Source organism: Alosa pseudoharengus, unplaced genomic scaffold, assembly GCF_046254945.1.
Source record: "Alosa pseudoharengus isolate Yale_2024_CS ecotype anadromous, Long Island Sound unplaced genomic scaffold, YU_APseudo_1.1 YU_APseudo_1.1_scf_17, whole genome shotgun sequence".
In the NCBI taxonomy this organism is placed as follows: Eukaryota; Metazoa; Chordata; class Actinopteri; order Clupeiformes; family Clupeidae; genus Alosa; species Alosa pseudoharengus.
In genome coordinates this window covers 32,546,678-32,553,286 of record NW_027468640.1, presented here as the reverse complement: position 1 = coordinate 32,553,286, position 6,609 = coordinate 32,546,678, and the positions used below count along the sequence as shown (strand labels likewise).

Sequence of the window (6,609 nt, the reverse complement as noted above, 5' to 3'; positions counted from 1 at the left end):
GCTAGGATCTCAAAACCGGATTATGAACATGTTTTGCCATAGCGAAACACACGATAGCGTTGGATTATAAACATGCTTTGCCACAAAAACAGACAAAAACGTAGGGTAAGTCCAGCTATATGAAGTTATTATTTTGCTGTTACTTCGTCTGTTTTATAACCCAGAAGGATGTATTTGGTATCAAATGATAGCTCTGTGTCTCCTTTTTCATCTGACATACGTGGCATATATATCCGATCACGGGTCCGCGAGTAATTACTCCGAGAGTAATGGGTGTGCAGCGTTGGTTTGTGTACATGACGTTAATATTTTGCAGTCACTTCGTCTGTTTTTATAAACCAGAAAGATCGATATCCATGGTACCAATGGATAGCCCTGTTTCTCCTCTTTCATCTGATATGCTTGCCATATCTATGCGATCACGGGTTCGTGAGTAATTCACACAAGAGTAGTGGGTGCGCAGGTGAACGCAGAGAAGTATAGACTGTAAATATGATGCAATTTGATTTAATTTCATGATTTTTTTTAATTTCGTACAGACAAGTGCGTAGTCTCTTTGGAAAGCCCCACTTCTTTTCCGTCATAAAATAAAAGTTTTATCTCGTTGTGATGAACAGTCGCGGAGCAATGTAACAGAGAAGAAAGGGTGTGTTTTTTGACGCACTTTGCGTCAATCGGGTTCTAAGGGTTAAAAAGGGATGGGGTTTTGGATGGAGCATTGGGTCCTGGGTACAGGTGGCGATTTCCCCAGTCCCACCTTGGTTTTTCCCCCAACCAGCAGTAGATATGGCCATGCTAGAACTGGTGCATGAAGAAGCAGAGGTTGAGTCTTTGTCTGGGTATGTACAGAGCTATATAAGGGACACTTATCACTCATTCAGAGAAATCTACACTGATGATTCAAAGGACCCAGAGTCAGGGCGAGCAGGAGCCTCCATAGTGGTCAGAGGTGTGGGAGTTGGCTCCTTCTGGAGACTGACTGATGAGGTGTCTGTCTATTCCACAGAAATAATTGCCATAGCTAAGGCATTGGAGTGGGTAGAAGAGGCAAGGCCAGAAAGGGTGGTGATCTGTTCAGACTCAGTTTTAAGTAGTCTACAGTCATTCAGATCGTGCAGAATGGATATACTGTATGAAGTATATATGTACTTATACCGATTAGAAAGACTTGGAATTACGATTAAGTTTTTATGGATTCCAGCACATGTTGGAGTGTGAGGGAATGAACGTGCTGATACGTTAGCAAAAAAAGCCTTAGAGAGACCAGAGCCTGAGATAACTCTCCACTTGGGAAGAGGGGAAATGAAAGTGCTGGTACAGAGGGCAATGGTGAAACAGTGGCAGGTCATGTGGCAAAGAGAAAATAAAGGAAGGCATCTATATAACATTCAAAGGAAGGTCGGGAGAGAGGCTAAGGTGGGTGGCAACAGGAGAGATGAGGTTGTCATGGCCAGAATGAGAATAGGCCACACACTGTTAAACAGCACTCATTTCAGGACTGGGAGAAGGGCATCAGGGAAGTTCAGTACTTGGTGTTCTTGTGAAGACGAAACCATTCAACACGTATTATTTGAATGTCCAAAGTACCATTCTGAAAGGGTCCAGTGAAAAACAGAGTTGCAGAGAATTGGTTGCGCTGAGTTTAATCAGACTACAGTACTGGGAATGGAGGGTGATATTAGGAAGTTAACATTGAGTTATCTTAAAAACTCAGGGCTCTATGCCCGATTTTAAGCCCTAAATAGCAGAATCTCCTTGTACCAGTAGGTGGCGGTATGCGACATTGAAGCGTAACCCGCCAATAAACCCAAAGAAGAAGAAGTTACGTAGGCGCCGCACTAGTGGCAGCCTGTTACAGCCACTCCGATAAAATTTTTTTATGTAATTGTCTTTTTTTGTGTGTTTAGTTGTGCTTTCTGATGGCCAAACACCTCATTTGGTTGACATTTCTCTTGCCGAAATGGCTATTGTGTTGTTGGAAAGATTACTGCTGATTCTCCTGGCTTTTTTACATTTGTTATTCCTGGTTACCATGCCAATGGGAATATTGTTTACCTTCGCGACCAGCTGATTGCACTTTCCAAACCCATACTACTGCCTGGAGCGAGATCACAAATCCCCAGCGAGTTAAAGAGGAGACGAAGAGGATGCAGGACTGGTGTCATACGGAGAGCGAGGAGGAGCAAATATAAACCTTTTCTTCCCTCGATCGTCATGGGAAATATCAGGTCCCTTGCGAACAAGATGGATGAGCTTGGAGTGCTCACGAGGACACAACAGGAGTACCGTGAATGCAGTGTTATGTGTTTGACCGAGACATGGCTGCAGGAACTTATTCCAGACTCAAACGTCACAGTTTCAAGCTTTCAGATTGTACGGGCAGACAAAGATCACAGACAGAGCGGTAAGAAGAAAGGGGGGGGGCTTGCTGTGTACATCAACAACAGATGGTGTAACCCTGGACATGTCGATGTGAAGGAGATTCTGTAGCCCTGACATCGAGCTGTTAGCCATGAGTTTGTGTCCTTATTATCTACCGAGGGAGTTCATGTGTGCCATCGTTATGGCTGTATACATCTCCCTTTCATCTGAGACCTCATCACCTCAGTTACTGACTTCAAACTCAGTACCCAATTGCCTTTATAGCAATCTCTGGAGATTTTAATTGCGCTTCTCTCTCTGCAACACTACCAACTTTTCAGCAATATGTTCACTGCCACAATAGAGAGAATAAAACACTGGACTTGAAATCCAATGGGGTCTCCCCGCACAGGTTCGAACCCTGCTCACAGCGCAGTCCTTTCTTATAAATGGGATGAAGCACGGCCGGTTAGATTCGTATGGTGAAACAACAGGCCTTGAAATTTACCACCACATCTACCCGGCCTCTTACCTGTGCCCGTTTCAAACTGCACAAGTAATGGCGTGTCTCACAGTAATACCGTTGGTCCTACGTTTGCCATGTGTGAATTTAGGCTCATCCACTAGGTAGCATGTTTGCATGTCTTTTTTTTTCATGACTCCCTTGAATGTAATAAGCTGCGATGGCCGAGAGGTTAAGGCGTTGGACTCGAAATCCAATGGGGTTTCCCCGCGCAGGTTCGAACCCTGCTCGCAGCGTTTATTTGACTAGTTGGTCTCCTGCCACCTGTTTAATACCCAAGACAGAAACAGGCAAAGGAAGTTGAAACAAACCGTCCAGCCAATTCTTTATGGCAGTGTCTTCTCTAACTAAAGCTGTGACATGTTGTTCATGTAAATTTACCATTGCGATGGCCATTTCTATCAGTTGTTCCAAGTGAACCAAGCTTCCCACGAGTGTGTATATGCCCATATGAAAAGTTACACATTTTATGTAGTTTTCTCATTTGTACTTGCAAAAAGGACTTTGGGTCACTGGAGGCAAACTGGATGAGTTTCTATTCTTGCCCTCTCATTCGCTGGAATGTGTAGTTTGCCTCTCTGTCAATTTTTTGGCCTGTACAGTCAAGGCGTGCAGCTGTGATGGCCGAGAGGTTAAGGCGTTGGACTTGAAATCCTATGGGGTCTCCCCGCGCAGGTTCGAACCCTGCTCACAGTGCAGTTCTTTCTTATTAATGGGATGAAGAGCGGCCGGTTAGATTCATATGGCGAAACAACAAGCCGTGACATTTTCCACCACATCTACCCGGCCTCTTACCTGTGCCCGTTTCAAACTGCACAAGTAATGGCGTGTCTCACAGTAATGCCGTTGGTCCTACGTTTGCCATGTGTCAATTTAGGCTCATCCACCAGGTAGCATGTTTGTATGTCTTTTTTTTTTCATGACGCCCTTGAGTGCAGTAAGTTGCGATGGCCGAAAGGTTAAGGCGTTGGACTCGAAAGCCAATGGGGTTTCCCCGCGCAGGTTCGAACCCTGCTCGCAGTGTTTATTTGACTAGTTGGTCTCCTGCCACCTGTTTAATACCCAAGACAGAAACTGGAAAAGGAAGTTGAAACATACCGTCCAGCCAATCCTTATAGCCGTGTCTTCTCTAACTGAAGCTGTGGCACGTTGTGAATGTAAATTTACCATTGCGATGGCCATGTCTATCAGTTGTTCCAAGGGAACCAAGCTTCCCACGAGCGTGTATTTATGCCCCTATGAAGAGTTGCACATTTCATGTGCTTCTCTCATTTGTATTTGCAAAAAGGACTTTGGGTCACTGGTGGCAAACTGGATGAGTTTCTATTCTTGCCCTTTCATTTCCTGGAATGTTTAATTTGCCTCTCTGACAATTTTTGCCCGTACAGCCATACACCTGATGTGCAGCTGTGATGGCCGAGTGGTTAAGGCGTTGGACTTGAAATCCAATGGGGTTTCCCCGCGCAGGTTTGAACCCTGCTCACAGCGTTACTTTGACTAGTTGGTCTCCTGCCACCTGTTTAATACCCAAGACAGAAACTGGCAAAGGAAGTTGAAACATACCGTCCAGCCAATTCTTTATAGCAGTGTCTTCTCTAACTGAAGCTGTGGCATGTTGTTCATGTAAATTTACCATTGCGATGGCCATTTCTATCAGTTGTTCCAAGTGAACCAAGCTTCCCACGAGCGTGTATGTATAACCCTCTGAAAAGTTCTCTCATTTGTACTTGCAAAAAGGACTTTGTGTCACTGGAGGCAAACTGTATGAGTTTCTATTCTTGCCTTCTCATTCGCTGGAGTGTGTAGTTTGCCTCTCTGTTGATTTTTGTCTGTACAGTCTAGGCTTGCAGCTGTGATGGCCGAGAGGTTAAGTCTTTGGACTCGAAATCCAATGGGGTTTCCCCGCGCAGGTTCGAACCCTGCTCGCAGCGCAGTCCTTTCTTATAAACGGGATTAAGCACGGACGTCTTGATTCCTGTGGCGAGATCACAGGTTTGAATTTTTCCATCACATCTTTACGGCCTCTTACATGTCCCCGTTTCAAACTGCAAAAGTAATGGAATGTCTTTCAGTAATGACAGTGGTCCTACTTTTGCTGTGTGTGAATTTAGGCTTGTCCCTCCGATTGCCATCCACCAGGTAGCATGTTTGCATGTCTTTTTTTTCATGTCGCACTCGAATTCAATAAGCTGTGATGGCCGAGTGGTTAAGGCGTTGGATGCGAAATCCAATGGGGTTTCCCCGCGCAGGTTCGAACCCTGCTCGCAGCTTTACTTTGGCTAGTTGGTCTCCTGCCACCCGTTTGATACTCAAGACAGAAACAGGCAAAGGTAGTTGAAACAAACCGTCCAGCCAATTCTTTATAGCAGTGTCTTCGCTAACTGAAGCTGTGGCACGTTGTGAATGTAAATTTACCATTGCGATGGCCATGTCTATCAGTTGTTCCAAGGGATCCAAGCTTCCCACGAGCGTGTATATGCCCATATGAAAAGTTACACATTTTATGTAGTTTTCTCATTTGTACTTGCAAAAAGGACTTTGGGTCACTGGAGGCAAACTGGATGAGTTTCTCTTCTTGCCCTCTTATTCGCTGGAATGTGTAGTTTGCCTCTCTGTCGATTGTTTGCCTTGTACAGTCAAGGCGTGCTGTGATGACCGAGAGGTTAAGGCGTTGGACTTGAAATCCAATGGGGTCTCCCCGCGCAGGTTCGAACCCTGCTCACAGCGCAGTCCTTTCTTATAAATGGGATGAAGAGCGGCTGGTTAGATTCATATGGCGAAACAACAAGCCGTGAAATTTACCACCACATCTACCCGGCCTCTTACCTGTGCCCGTTTCAAACTGCACAAGTAATGGCGTGTCTCACAGTAATGCCGTTGGTCCTACGTTAACCATGTGTGAATTTAGGCTCATCCACCAGGTAGCATGTTTGCATGTCTTTTTTTTTTCATGACGCCCTTGAATGCAATAAGCTGCGATGGCCGAGAGGTTAAGGCGTTGGACTCGAAATCCAATGGGGTTTCCCCGCGCAGGTTCGAACCCTGCTCGCAGCGTTTATTTGACTAGTTGGTCTCCTGCCACCTGTTTAATACCCAAGACAGAAACTGGCAAAGGAAGTTGAAACATACCGTCCAGCCAATCCTTATAGCAGTGTCTTCTCTAACTGAAGCTGTGGCACATTGTGAATGTAAATTTACCATTGCGATGGCCATGTCTATCAGTTGTTCCAAGTGATCCAAGCTTCCCACGAGCGTGTTTATGCCCATATGAAAAGTTACACATTTTATGTAGTTTTCTCATTTGTACTTGCAAAAAGTACTTTGGGTCACTGGAGGCAAACTGGATGAGTTTCTATTCTTGCCTTCTCATTCGCTGGAGTGTGTAGTTTGCCTCTCTGTTGATTTTTGTCTGTACAGTCAAGGCTTGCAGCTGTGATGGCCGAGAGGTTAAGGCGTTGGACTTGAAATCCAATGGGGTCTCCCCGCGCAGGTTCGAACCCTGCTCACAGCGCAGTCCTTTCTTATAAATGGGATGAAGAGCGGCTGGTTAGATTCATATGGCGAAACAACAAGCCGTGAAATTTACCACCACATCTACCCGGCCTCTTACCTGTGCCCGTTTCAAACTGCACAAGTAATGGCGTGTCTCACAGTAATGCCGTTGGTCCTACGTTAACCATGTGTGAATTTAGGCTCATCCACCAGGTAGCATGTTTGCATGTCTT

The 6,609-nt window shown here is 45.4% G+C and overlaps 9 non-coding genes across 9 annotated transcripts; all 9 read left to right on the top strand.

The window, feature by feature from the left end:
• Positions 1–3,038: 3,038 nt before the first annotated feature.
• trnas-cga (transfer RNA serine (anticodon CGA)) lies at positions 3,039–3,120 on the top strand. Its single transcript has one exon. It is a non-coding gene; the product is annotated as a tRNA-Ser (tRNA).
• Positions 3,121–3,498: 378 nt separating this feature from the next.
• On the top strand, positions 3,499–3,580 carry trnas-uga (transfer RNA serine (anticodon UGA)). Its single transcript has one exon. It is a non-coding gene; the product is annotated as a tRNA-Ser (tRNA).
• A 245-nt stretch (positions 3,581–3,825) lies between these two features.
• trnas-cga (transfer RNA serine (anticodon CGA)) lies at positions 3,826–3,907 on the top strand. The gene has a single exon. It is a non-coding gene; the product is annotated as a tRNA-Ser (tRNA).
• Positions 3,908–4,290: 383 nt separating this feature from the next.
• On the top strand, positions 4,291–4,372 carry trnas-uga (transfer RNA serine (anticodon UGA)). The gene has a single exon. It is a non-coding gene; the product is annotated as a tRNA-Ser (tRNA).
• A 361-nt stretch (positions 4,373–4,733) lies between these two features.
• trnas-cga (transfer RNA serine (anticodon CGA)) lies at positions 4,734–4,815 on the top strand. The gene has a single exon. It is a non-coding gene; the product is annotated as a tRNA-Ser (tRNA).
• A 257-nt stretch (positions 4,816–5,072) lies between these two features.
• Positions 5,073–5,154, top strand: trnas-cga (transfer RNA serine (anticodon CGA)). Its single transcript has one exon. It is a non-coding gene; the product is annotated as a tRNA-Ser (tRNA).
• A 375-nt stretch (positions 5,155–5,529) lies between these two features.
• Positions 5,530–5,611, top strand: trnas-uga (transfer RNA serine (anticodon UGA)). The gene has a single exon. It is a non-coding gene; the product is annotated as a tRNA-Ser (tRNA).
• A 245-nt stretch (positions 5,612–5,856) lies between these two features.
• Positions 5,857–5,938, top strand: trnas-cga (transfer RNA serine (anticodon CGA)). The gene has a single exon. It is a non-coding gene; the product is annotated as a tRNA-Ser (tRNA).
• Positions 5,939–6,313: 375 nt separating this feature from the next.
• On the top strand, positions 6,314–6,395 carry trnas-uga (transfer RNA serine (anticodon UGA)). The gene has a single exon. It is a non-coding gene; the product is annotated as a tRNA-Ser (tRNA).
• The last annotated feature ends 214 nt before the right edge of the window (positions 6,396–6,609 follow it).